The sequence below is a fragment of the Lissotriton helveticus genome, chromosome 3_1 (assembly GCF_964261635.1).
Source record: "Lissotriton helveticus chromosome 3_1, aLisHel1.1, whole genome shotgun sequence".
In the NCBI taxonomy this organism is placed as follows: domain Eukaryota; kingdom Metazoa; phylum Chordata; class Amphibia; order Caudata; family Salamandridae; genus Lissotriton; species Lissotriton helveticus.
In genome coordinates, this window is record NC_136061.1 from 906,559,732 (window position 1) to 906,574,404 (window position 14,673).

The window sequence follows — 14,673 nt, forward strand, 5'->3', positions numbered from 1 at the left end:
CCTACTGGGTGTGTGGATGCGTGTGTGAGGTGTCTCCCCTCTCCCTGTGGGTGTGCCTACTTGCCCTTGAGACTGTGTGCGTGGAGTTTTGAGCTTCTTATGCTGTGTGTGTGCGCTGGGTGTGTCTGACCTGTGGCGTGTGCGTGTATGCTGTGTAGGTATGTGAGAGGCAGAGGTGGATGGCTCTGAAGGAGGGGGGGGGACAGATGCTGCTGGGTGTAGAGAGGTGCCGTCAGTGTTGATTCAATGGCAGCCACACTCCGACGCAGATCAGTCATGGCTGATGACATGCCCTCCATGAACGACACCACCTGTGTCATCAGTTGTGTATGTCCATGGAGGACAGACAGCATGGATGCCTGACCTACTGCAATCTGCCGGAGTAGGTCCACTGTCTCAGCACTGAGGGCAGCAGGCGACACAGGGGCAGGGGCTGCGGTGCCGGGAACAAAGGAGACACGGGGGCTAGCACGGACCCTAGGCACACCAAGGAGTGGGAGGTTGGAGATGGGACTGGAGGAGGGGAGGGCAGCCAAAGATGTATGAGTGACCATTGCTGCATATTCCCCCCCCTCCTGAGAGTCTGTCTCGGATTCGTCGGCATGGTACGATGTGTCAGTCACATGTCGTCCGGCCTGCAGACTCTCCTCACACTCTGTGGCACTGCCTCTGACACCTCAAAGCAGGTGGCACTGTCGGTGTGTCCCTCCGCCTGGTCCGCGCCTGTGTCCCCTCCAGATTCAGATGATGATGCTGTGAGCAAGGAGAAGAATGAAAACATATCAGTCACCTGTACACATCAGACATATCAGCTGCAAATCATTTGGCCTCATTCCTCAACATGGCATGCATCATGAGTCACATGACACTGAACTCTGCATAATGACAAGTCTACTTGTGGACAAATGTCAGAGACACAACGCTCAATGTATGGTAGGAGACAAGGTACAGGCAAGGCAAATACTTGTATGAGAGACACAATCATGATCCACTGCCTGACAACAGGATAGCTGATGATGCATAACAGTTTATTAGCCAACCCAGCCACCCAAATCAAGACCTGGTCATGTTTGATTCGCTTAGACTCTGTCCAACATTACAAAAGTCCTGGCCGAACTGCCATGTGATGCCATCCTGGGACCTGAAACAAGTGTTCCATCACCTCACACTGCCATCACCGCTTTGTACATCCAAAGTCACATTGTGTGGCAGACCATCAATACTATGTACAAAGAACATGCAACAGATGTAGAGAATATGCACACACGCACTGCCCAGTGTGAGTATGCAGAAGCCCAAAACATAGCACATGTACATTGTGCACCTGTAGCTAACACAAGATAATTTGAAAGTGTACCATGGACAAAGGCCACTGAGGCAGACTTCTGCATAAAACACTTGTTGAGACTCAATAACAGTGCCACAATATGAAGAAGGGCAGACATAGTGCACATGTGGTGCTACATTTGAGGTACGAACAGGTGTCACATACCCCCCTACAACATGATGATGTGCAAAGGAAGATGCAATCTGAGACACTGCACCATCGGAGTACATGTCAAAAACAAGCATTAGCCAAAGCAAAACTCTAATGTGTAGTAGGGCAAGGCATGTAAAGAAGCAGCTGCTGACAGAGGGACAATCACATTCCAATGCATGAACTGCCTGTCTGACCACACCACTCAAACTATGGGAGAGTGACCATGCCTTAGAGCTCTTCAGGTACCATTTCACACACACATGACTACAAACAGACATGTACATACCCCCTTCGTGCTGCTGTCCCTCCTGCAACTGCCTATGGAGGTCTGGGAACACCACTTCCAGGACCCGGAGCATGTTGGGGGTGAGGTGGCGGCTGCCGCCATGCCGGCGTGGAGCTTCCAGCTTCAGCTGGACTCGGGCGATGCGGCGGCTCCAGCACCGGATGTCCTGCCACCTCTTCTTTATGTTTCGAAGCCTCCTGCGAGGTCCCCCCTCTCTCCGGACAGCCCTGGCGATGTCCACCCAGATTTCACCCTTCTCATAGGCAGATACCTGTCACAAATGTAAAGTAACAGAACATCAGTATACCTGGTGCATGTTCCCAAGACACCCATATGTGCACAAAATACATGATGACAACAGGGCATCGTATGCCACACACATTTGCATCATTGTCCAGGAGTATGTGGCCTGTGTGCAAACACAACTGCTTTGCATGACATTGACAATCTACAGATGACATGAGGGCTGCAAAACACTCTTTGAGCATGGCACTCACTGAACAATATATGCTATATCTGGGTGCAATGCAGCACGTGACATGCTGTCACACACCACACTACGACAAATAACTCTCTTCTAACAACACTGTGCACCCTGGCACTCACTCACAACATCATTGCATCTATCCCCTATTACTACACAGTGGCAATGATGTCACACACACAACAGGTGCACACTCCAAGGTATTGCACAAATCACTCACCAGATCCTCTGGTCTCCCATACAGCTTGCTGAAGTTTGGCAGGAGGGCATCCAACAGGGCCTTGTTCTCACCATCAGTGAATGCAGGTGCCCTCTCCATGTTCAGCTAATCAGGGTCCAGAGGATTCAGAGACAGCAGCTGTGGTTAGCACACCAATGTTGTGCAGGCAAGTGCCCCCCCACAGCCACATGCTGCCTTATATCTGTGCTGCAGAGGGTCTGTGAGTCCAAGGAGTAGTGTGTGATAGGCCACCATAATTTGCATCCTATGTTCCATCCAATCACATCACACCTTAGCCCATGACACACATATGCATGGTTTGAAAATAGAGCCAGAGCTGAACAACAACTTTCGCAACATTGTATACTTTTGCCCAACTGATTCTTCAAGGACACCTGTAGGAGTTGAAAAACACTCCGTATCCATGACAACCTGCTTGCATTTTGAACAGTACACTGTTCCCCTAGTTGTTGCCTATGCATTTTTTTAAATTCACACACAAGTACGGTGACATTGCCAGTGGCAATGCTACACATTGAATGGTGTAACGATGCGTTCACACGCACGTACCATTGGGGTACGCTTAGCTCGCGTGGAGCCTAAAGGCGATAGGGAAACGATGCATACACACGCACGTACCATTGGGGTATGCTTAGCTCGCGTAGAGCCTAAAAGCGATAGGGAAACGATGCGTACACACGCACGTACCATTGGGGTACGCTTAGCTCGCGTTGAGCCTAAAGGCGATAGGGAAACGATGCGTACACACGCACGTACCATTGGGGTACGCTTAGCTCGCGTAGAGCCTAAAGGCGATAGGGAAACGATGCGTACACACGCACGTACCATTGGGGTACGCTTAGCTCGCGTAGAGCCTAAAGGCGATAGGGAAACGATGCGTACACACGCACGTACCATTGGGGTACGCTTAGCTCGCGTAGAGCCTAAAGGCGATAGGGAAACGATGCGTACACACGCACGTACCATTGGGGTACGCTTAGCTCGCGTAGAGCCTAAAGGTGATAGGGAAACGATGCGTACACAGGCACGTACCATTGGGGTACGCTTAGCTCGCGTGGAGCCTAAAGGCGATAGGGAAACGATGCGTACACACGCACGTACCATTGGGGTACGCTTAGCTCGCGTGGAGCCTAAAGGCGATAGGGAAACGATGCGTACACACGCACGTACCATTGGGGTACATTGTGTCAGACATGGTCAAGTGAACGATTGTGTAGGCTGCGTCCCTGTCCACCTTCATGTCACCATTGGGAGAGTCACACCAGGAAATCACACAGCAGGGATGTAGTCTACACTCATGTCAACCATGTGGATGCATACATCAGCATGGCACACATACATCAGTATGTGCCAGGTTTGGCAGACATTGAAGAAGCACAGGGATTGTGACCCTGTGCCTCAGTTGATGTGTGAACAGCTTGCACAACATGTCATCATTCATGATGCACATGTGCATCACATGCATTCAACAATTTCAACACGATTAACGTCTGCAACATGTAGCGAGGCACATGAACACTCGAATGGGCCACAATTCAGTACAGGGAACTGGCACATGATGACAGGAACATGCCCACTGTCACAGAGGTGTCATAGCCGCACAGCATGACCCTGTGTGACCACGTCATGTGTGTGCCATGTGCTACATTGTGCATGCTGTTAGCATATGCCATGAACAGGTCAGTAAAGTATTACTCACCTCAGAATATCCCCACATGTCATCCTGGACATGGCAATTTCCGTAATACCGTACACTTGTGTGTTGGTGTGTAAATCCTCTGGCTCTGCAAGTATCCTTGGTGTTGTGTGTGCCCTGATGACGTTATCTGAGTAGTCATATGTCACCTCTGCGTCCACACGTCAGGTCCTCTGTTTGTTTCTCAACACCAACGCAGGTCCGGTCTAAGTTAAAGCTTACACATTTTGTACCCTAAATCATTGTACTAACACTTCAGAACATTTACCTTTTATTGTCATACTCAAGACCGTGCCAATAGGGATGTCACTTACAAAGCCTGTGAGGAATGAAAACGCCTGATGTTGGTGAGTGACCCTCACCGTCTGTGTCTCCACGGTTTTCACGTCAGGCACAACAACAAGAGACGCTCCAATTGCGGGGACCTGACATATGAATCCAGGTGTGATATGTCCCACAAGCCACTCAGACTCCAGCAGTTGGCACAGCACCACAATAGCTCATGGTTGGGATGTAGGACCAGTGCATGTGTGTGGGTGTGGAGACATGTGAGCCCCTTATTAGTACATCATTCCCCAGGGCAAACTCGTCAGGTAAAAAAAAAAAGTCAGAGATGTGTAATTGCATTAACAAATAACCACGATGCAAGTGCAATGCTGCATGGGATTAGGGTGACGGCGACCACACGGCTCCATCAGAATAGCAGCCATCGTAGCCAGCACCACGACCTACGGTCCCAGCCCTGCATGTGACACAGGAGGAGTAAGTGCACTTCCTCATGTCCATGATGTCCCTCACCCCGCCCACTGACTCCGCATCAGCTTCTGGCCCACCGTACCCGTCAGGGGGCAGTTGTGCCTCTGTTGATATGCCCCTGACGCCATCACTCGCTGAGTGGCGGACGCAGGCGGTGCATATGTCCCAGAACCGCTGTGACAGACATGATCGGAATGTTCATCCTGGTCCCCGCTGGTTCAACTCACAACCTCACTGCCAGATCTCCCCCAGGTGTCAGCCGTGGCGCCATTCTGGGGTGGTGCTGGCCCCGATACCACACACTGTACGGCTCCGCCGTGGTAACTGTGTGGCAGAACACCGCTCTTAATGCTGCATGGGAATGTAAACATCAATGAGCTGGCCACACCTCATTACAATTGGCACTAATGAGTATTGGGAGGGTCAAGAAGACCCACTGGCACGTGAGTGTCAGTCCCAAGACCACAGGACAGGTGGACTGGGGGGATGTGAGTGTTGTGGACACCTAGCCAGACACAGGTGATGTCTCAACTCAAAAGATGTATTTGGATGATTGGGCAACATTCAGTGTAGTGTTTATGTGGGCGGTTGGAACCATGGCCCTTCATCTCCCTGTTGCTGCGGTGAGGACCAACTTGTCACTCAGGTCCTTCAACTACACTAACGCTACGCTGAGCCTCTGCAGGCCTATCTTGATGAGAGTACTGTATGTATATTGGCAAGCATGTACAGCCACGCAGCATGTTTGTCTGTACATAGGCACGTTGTCAGACCCCCACTGCCCTACCTGGACTGACCATGTTCCCTGTCCTACCACCCCATCCCAGGAAGCATCTGCATGCAGCCCTCAAAACCACAGAACACATTCCCGTTAGCTACGCTGTAGAGGGTATCCAAGAGGTACAGGCACTACGCAAAGCTGTCATCATCCTCCCTGACTCTGGGAGTGATGTTTAGCTACTTGACATGCATCTTTGCCTGCTACCCACACTCTCTGTGGGATATGTTTGTGTAACAGCTGCCAGTGTATGCGTTGTAGGTACGGCCAAAACGTGGCCACGCCCTTGTCAGATGCCAATCTACAACACTGGATTTGTTCCGGTGTGGCCTGGATAGCCACCACTCACTGGTCAGATCGATGCCACCCAGGGAGGCTAATTAGTCCTAAGCTATGTATGTATTGAAATGTGACACTTTGCTACTGCCTACTGTTCCTTACAGATATTGGTTTACAAAAGGAAAGTAACTAGTCCTTGAAAGTACTGTGCATCTGCTGTAGGAGCATCTATGTTGTGTCCTTGCTGTGATGGCAGGGTGACTAATGTACACACACCATGCCACGTGTGTTAATGACCCGTTCACATGTGTGATGGCATCACAGACCATCAGTGACAAATGTATTTATCATGCTGTATGATGATGGTCATGTCATTGTCACTGAAAGTACAAACCGCGACATGACTAAGGCTGAACAGTGCAAATGATTGCACATGTGGTGTGTGTGTGTATTGCAGTCTGCCCTCTGGGTGTGCAGACAACCTCCTACTGACATTGACATGACGTGTCTCACTGACATGATACATTGTCATGGTCACTAAGACCTTTACATCTGATCGTTTGTATGCATGTCACATCCATTCCACACACTACAGGTATTTTCCTTCGCCACGGAGGAGTGTGTGGGAGCTGGCATCTGTGTGTATCCCACGCCACACTCCAAATTGTCTACATTATTTGAAGCAGTGTTGCTTGTGCCATGTACATTGTTATAGTCTTAGTCAGACAGTTGTAGACATTTCCTTAAAATTGTGTCTTGCAGGGCACCCCCTCTGGAAAGGCCGTTGCCTGACTTGGAAGCCATGAGGGAGCGCAACTGCATCCGTCGATATCGCTTCGGCCGACAGTTGATCAAGGACCTGATGGGCAGGCTTGAGGCTCACCTACAACCACGCCACAGGTATCCAAGTGCACTGACACCCAAGGTAAAGGTGATGGCAGCCCTCCATTTCTTTGCCACAGGTACCTTCCAATTTACCATAGCTGATGTAGGAGGGATGTCTCAGACCATGTTTAGCCGGGTATTGGGTGATGTTTTGGGAGCAATGTTGCTCCACCTTGATGAATTCATTACATTCCCTACTCCAGAAGAGTTGACAGATGTCAAGGGGGAATTCTATGGCCTGGGTCGTATGCCACATGTAATTGGTGCAATTGATGGTACACATGTTACTCTTGTCCCACCACAGGCTCAGGAGCAAGCGTATCGCAACAGGAAACACTACCACTCGAAAAATGCCCTGGTGGTGTGTCTTGCCAACATGATTATCTCACATGTTTGTGCACGTTATCCAGGATCGTGCCACGATGCTTTCATCATGAGGCGTAGCAGGGTACCACAGATGATGCTGCAGCTGCACAACCACCGGGCATGTCTAGTTGGTGAGTATACACTGTGAGCTCTGTATGTCAGTATGTCACAACTTCATGATCTGCATCATATGATTCACTCTTGTACATGATGTCAAATTGCAGGAGACGCTGGATATCCAAACATGCCGTGGTGATCGAACGGACCTTTGGACTCCTGAAGAGCCGCTTCAGGTGCCTGGACAAGACAGGCGGAGCCCTCCAATACAGCCCATGCAAGGTGTGTGACATCTTCACCGTGTGCTGCATGCTACACAACATGGCAGTGGAGAAGGCTGTGCCACTCTACCTGGATCCTGATGAGCTGGAACATCCGCCCGTTGAGGATGAAGGCCTTGGCCAGGATGCCAGTGACGAGGAGGGTGAAGATGATATCCGCGGTCACCTCATCCGCAACTTCTTTTCATGATGGTGAGTCCTTTCATCTTTTAAGTAAAAGATGGACTATAGAGTAGCATGGGTAGCATGCTGTGTATGCAACAGACTGTAAGCAAGATCACTTGGATGTGTGTTGTGCTGTGTCACATGTTCAGTTGTAATGCTACACACATACGTGCTATGTGTGCACTTGGAATGTACAGGTGTCATACTACATCTGGCTATTCAACAGACATTGACAAAATGACATTATACCGAACTTGACCCCTTGTGTGCCACTCTCATCCACAGCTCGCCCTGCCTGTTGTCCGTTGGGGTACATCGTGGTCATCCTGCTACTGCTCATTATGATTGCAACGTCAGCCACATCAACGGAGCATGCTTGAACATGTGGAGAAGTCAATTTGGGTAAGGACTCATATGAGGCTGTTTAGCGTTGGTATGTGTAGAAATGTGTGGTACATGTTCATGTGCATGTGGTGTCATCTTGCATACATGCTACTCCATTATGTACCTCATGACATGTATGGCCACTCCCATGACAGGATAGTCACCCCTTCTGTCATCTGTTGTACTTTGATACTCTGGTGAATGCATCAATGTGTGTAGACATTGCCACAGCAACATTGCACATACCATGGCATGACATTGTGTCAGAGGTCACAACCACGGACTCTGTGGGGGATTGCAGCCTCACTGTGTGCATTAGAATGTGACTGGATCCTCACCTCCAGCTTGTGGGCCAGTCCAGTGTGATTACCATGAAACCATGTGGTGTTGGTGTTGCCCAGTGTATGTTCCACATCTTAAGACAACTGTCCTGTGAATCAGTTAACATGGATGCATTGCCCCTTGCAGCAGTATATCATGTCACTGTCATGTCGTTACCTCAGTGCAGGTTGAGAATACTGCTACGCCAGCCTTCACAGTGAGTAGCCGTGATGTTTAGATGCACATGATGCCATGTATGTTTAGCATGACAAAGTAAAAAGTGTGAAAGATGCATATGTGAATTTCTGTGTAGCACCAGTGGAGTGCGGTCATTCACATGAATCTCTGGTCGCCGGCACCATTACTGTGCTATGGTAGGGTCTGATTATGTAGCTTGGATGGACATCACTTGCACTTAATATTTATTGTACATGCATATCATGTTTAGCATTGTGATGCATACTTGACACACCAAAAGACTGGCTACAGAGTGCCTTCATTGCATGTCGATCATTAGCTTCCTCATCATATGTGATACTACCAGCTGTAGTGGATTTGCTCAAGTTAGCCTACAGGGCCCTTATGGCAAACCAATATCACATACAGACTTTAGAGTTAGCGGTAGTTGGATTTCCATATGTTTCCATTTGTTACTGAGGTCCACCTCATCTGTGCCTGGGAATGTGTTTATACTACATAGATCTTTTTGCATGGGTGCTCACTTGTGAGCGTTACACATGACTCTAATGGATGACAGACTGTCCTAGTTTTTATGTGTCTGTGTCACAGCATCGTATCTGATGTGATGGCATGATTAATCATCATTATTTGTCACCATACAGTACACTTCACAGGTGTGACTGGTACAGTGTAGCTAATGAGGTTTTTGAAGTGTCTGTGACATGAGAATGTTGTCCTAATGCTTAATTGCCTCTGTTTCAGGTCTCCCTCCCAGCAGTTCCCATCCTCTCCTTCCCTCGCCTGATCACCCTTTTGTGTCTGTTGTTTGTACTCAGACCAATGGGCTATTTGGAGGTGGAACCCTTAGAGCATCACACCAGTCTGATGAAGAAAGGTACGGCCAGTCGTTGACAGCCTTGTAGGTATTTGTAAAGCGGCATTACAGGTGACATCATGATTAGTGTAAATTGGACTTATTGACAATGCACATGTATGATTGTGAAAGCTCCATGGGCTCACAATGTAGATTATCATGTTGTGCATGACGTCTGACTCCTACAGAATATAGTGCCTGCTTGTGGCTCAACACACATGTCCGTCTAATGTGCACATATACTATTTTGAACGTAGTTACCTCATGCTTGTTAGGTGTGTAACTGTATATTGACCACACGCATGGGGTGGGTGAAGGCTAGAATACTATGTTGTGTGTGACGTACATGTCTTTGTTGGTGCAGTTTTCCTTTGAACATACTAGCTCTTGTATACACCTGCAGACGCTGTGTGTCTTGTGCCCCACTTGACCGTAAGGGCCCTGATCCACTGACTGTGATGTGTGGTGATTACTGTGCCATTTAGTTGTCAGTGATCCTGAGTGAGGCAGACACTCCTGCCTTCACATCCACATGTCACTTTGTGCATTGCGGGTGCCCTTGTGTTATGTGTTTGTTTAGCAATTAGTCACACCCCTCCTGCCGTCATGTATTCAATCATTGCTGCAGCTGCATACACAGCCAACATGCAGCACACACTATCCAGGAACACAGACACCTACAGGATGACCCTCCTTCCATCCATTAATAGAGCATGCTCCGGCCACCCTACACACAGACAACACCAGACATTCACCCTCGTGCTATAAAAATGCTTTGTACTCAGCCATAGCTGCTGCTATGCGTGTGTGTGCAACACATACTGGCACGACTATGCAGATTCACATGACATTGGGTCTACGTACCACCAGGTCATGTGGCGGGCCCAACACACACACACCTTACATAGGCACAATATTGTACAGTGTTAGCTTGTCAACACCACTAGATCAGAAAACTGTTAGCTTACAGTCACGTGCCAGAACACAACATGCTCACACCACTTCAACATTGCTGTCACAGTCAGTCAAGTTGGCACATGGGACACACACCATGACCCTGTCTCTTGGCTGTGGTGTGATTTGGCCGTTCCGGGGTTGGTATTTGTCTGATGTGTGTCGTTTTTCTGTATGCGTTGCTCCCATTACAGTAGTATAGTACTTGTAGCTCCATAGGGGTAGGTCACCTAATCAGGTGTGCTTGTCTAGAGTGCTCCAGCCCATTGCCCACAGTCTGTCCTGCCACCGTAATCCTGTGCGGCATTAATCACATACACAGTAATGCATCATGCTGATGGTAGCTCACATACCTGAGGACACAGTTGTAGGTACTCCCTACATGGACTACTACTTTTGTGACACTGACATGTACTCCTCAAAGTGACTCTCCTGGGCCTGCCTGTGCTAGCAGTATTGGGATTCAATCCCCCCTCCAGCATTGACTGTCCCACACAGGTGTGTCTTACCATCCATGTATGTAGTTTGTGGAAATTTCTGACCAATGTGTGTCCTCACTCAGATTCTGATCCAAGTGTGTGGATGACTGCTGTTTGTTGTATACCTTGCATTTATGACATTTGCTGACACATATACATATATGCTGTTTCAAAGATTACTCACCAAATGCGTATGATGTTTACATTATTTATTGGGTGCTCTAGTGCATGAAACGTGAATAGGTGCTGTACAGAAAGGGGGGGAATCCAAAATTCACTGCTGGAGATGAGATGCCTTACTGTTTCAGTCAACAGAGTCCAGCCCACAGTGCCTGACATCATTGGGCAGACTGGGACCAGCAAGTCCATGTGGGAGAGTCTCATAGGGGATGCTGTTGCACCCAGGGGCTATATGCCAGGTCCAGTGTCCTGGGAGAAGTCCATGGGCCACAGGCCCTCAACGTCTTCGGCGTGGACGACCCGCCTTCCTTGGGGGACCCTCATGTGCAGGCATGGATGGTGCATGGGACGCTACGTCAGAGGGTTCCTCCTCCTCCCTCTCCTCCCTCCCTGTGGCTGGTGTTGCACTTTGCCGTGATGTTGCTGGCCTTGTGACACAGGGAGGGGGCTGCATGTTGGCAGCCATCTGACGTAGCACATGGACAATGTCCCTATGCACCATCAAGAGCTGAGCCTGGTGTGCCTCCACCCGTCCATAATGCAGGTCTTGCCTGGCTATTTGCTCTGCCTGCTGTTCTTTGAGCTGGTTGAGGGTCTCCGCAAGCTGGCTTACCTCACTGGTGTCCCGCCGGTATGCCTCAAGGATGTTACCGAGTTCAGCCATACCGGTCCCTGCAGCTGACTGCCCAGATTCTCGCCTCCGCCTTGCGCCACTCCCACCACCCTGACCCACATGAGCACGGCCTGCGCTTGTGGGCACATCCGATCGACGGGCCCCCCGAGTGCTGGGAGGGTGGAGGTTGTCACCAACCTCAGGGGCGCCCGACAAAGGGTGTCCCTCATTTTCAGACTGGCTCTCTTGTGAATCATGGCCAGGGCTCTGACCTGTCTGCTGGGATGTGGTGGGAATAGGTCCGGTGGTTGGCAGAGATGTAGCTGGTACAGTTGCTGCAGGGGTTTGGGATCCAGAGGAGCCAGGTTGGTTGGGGTCATCCACAGTGCGTTGAGGGACGGCGCTGGCGGTGGGGTCTGGGTCCTGCTGAGCCTGGGACTGGGATCCTTGGCCCCCCTGGCTGGGGGGGAGATCCGCACGTTGCCCTGTGTGTGGGAGAGAGAGACACTGTTAAGGCAATATCAAGTGACATGTGGTTTGGTTATCCATTATCAGCATCACTGTTCCACAAGCTATACATTGTTGACATTGTACAGTTGTGTATTTAGTGGTAGAAAAAACAATAGTACGATGGGGTATATACATTCTTCCAATCTCTTGACAATGACTGACACAGCCATTGCTGTGTCTTGTGTTGCCGGCACCACACGTGTAAAGCATTTGTAAGTTTCACGCAACATCCTGGATACGGTGAAAATTCTTATGTGTGCGTCAAGCATGCACAGAGTTTAGATGCAGCATGTTGATGTAAGAGACAGAGCATCATTATTTAGCATGTCAGCTACTACTTTGGATGTCTTTTGCTGTTCCATGCTGGCCAAACAATGCCAACACCGCTGGACCTGTACACCCACTTGTAGATCATGGCTTTAGAACTTGGCACTTCTCTGAGACGCATCACCTTGTCAATACCCATGTCCATGTTGGTACTTATGTACATCCACAAAGGTAATGAGATGGGGCACAAGCTTTTTTAGAGGGGCACAATGGACTGGAGCTTCTGTTATGTGCATGTAAGAGTTGTATGCATATTCATATGAGTACGTGTTTTGTTGTGGTACATGGCAATTGGGACAGTGTTGCAATACAACGCCTGTCCCCCGGGGATGAGTTTCTGTAAGGGGTGTGTACAACAGGCCATGCTATTACTTTGTTTGAGAATTGCAAGCGTCCATTGTTCATGATTTGGCTGTCCCCTCATGTGGCATGCTGCCATTATGTTGGATTTGTGTTGGTGCACAGGATGTGTGACCTTGTCCTGATGTTTGTGTTAGCAATGAGCACAGGAGGGACTTGTGCTGCCTACACCTGTGCCCATTGTGTACTATAGAGCTTTCTGAGATGTGTGTCCTGACACAGTACAGTGTTGACAGCAAATGGTGGGTGTCTAACAGGCACATAGCAGATGTTTGCTGGTACTTGTGAGACATCCCTTAACATTCAGCTCTATGGAGTTTGTGAGGCCTGTGCAGTGCTTGTGTGCAACTGTGTGTGTGCCCCAGGGATGTGCGTTGAGGTGACCGAGGGACAAACACTGACTGATGGAGACAGAGGGAGAGGGAGACAGAGGGAGACAGAGGGAGAGGGAGACAGAGGGAGAGGGCGACAGAGGGAGAGGGCGACAGAGGGAGAGGGCGACAGAGGGAGAGGGCGACAGAGGGAGAGGGCGACAGAGGGAGAGGGCGACAGAGGGAGAGGGAGACAGAGGGCGACAGAGGGAGAGGGAGACAGAGGGAGAGGGCGACAGAGGGAGAGGGAGACAGAGGGAGAGGGCGACAGAGGGAGAGGGCGACAGAGGGAGAGGGAGAGGGCGACAGACACAGAGGGAGACAGAGGGAGAGGGAGACAGAGGGAGACAGAGGGAGAGGGCGACAGAGGGAGAGGGCTGTGAAATTTGTTAATAAGTAATAAGACATTAAAACTTATGATAATTAATTAAGGTGGGTTTATTAAAACCTCATCCCAGAAACAGCCATCAGTAACTGACAACAGTCAGAACATTGTCAACACATACATTCTCAGAATATAGAATGTGGGAAAGGAACCTGAGGAATTAAAGGGGAAGTGTGTAAGACATTACACATCTCCCTCTTATACAATAAAACAAAGAACATCAAAGGTGATATACTGTAAAGGCTCTATATAATATAAACTCAAACATAGTCTTTCAGATAAGCAGGAGCTTTTCGTGCTCTCAGACTTTTCCTGGAAGAAATCGAGGACCTGCGAGAAGAAGAAAGGTTAGAGTCTAGACGAGTACCAATACACCGATTATCATCATAAGCAGGAGCATGAGAAGATATTAGATCAGCATTAACAACTACAATTCGACTCTTGTTCCAGATTCTACCATCATCAGTTTTAACAGCATTTTTAAAAATCTTGACTACGGATCTAACATCAGTGTACTTAGACCACGGTTTACATCCTACAGGTGTCTTAATTCTTACAGCATCACCCACCTTGACCTCACATGGAAACGCACGTTTTCTGAGATCAAAGTTTGTCTTCCGAGCATCTTGTTTGAGGACCTCTTTGGTTCTCCACTCACCAACATCATTATCAACAAGACCCTTGTTAAAACACATCCACCCAGGACACAACAAAGTGTTGGGAGCCCTCCCTTTAAACAGTTCAAATGGAGACTTACCCGTAGTGGAATGGGGGGCAAAACGATAAACATTAATCCTGTCCTGTAAAGTGGACTTCCAATCTAAACCAGAAGAACGGGCAAGCTGTATGGACTCTTTTAGAGTCCTATTTACTCTCTCCACTGCACCATTTGTTTCAGGATGATAAAGTGAACACTTTTTATGGTTTATACCACACTTTCTCAGATAGTCAGCAAACAAAGAGGAACAAAATTGGGGACCA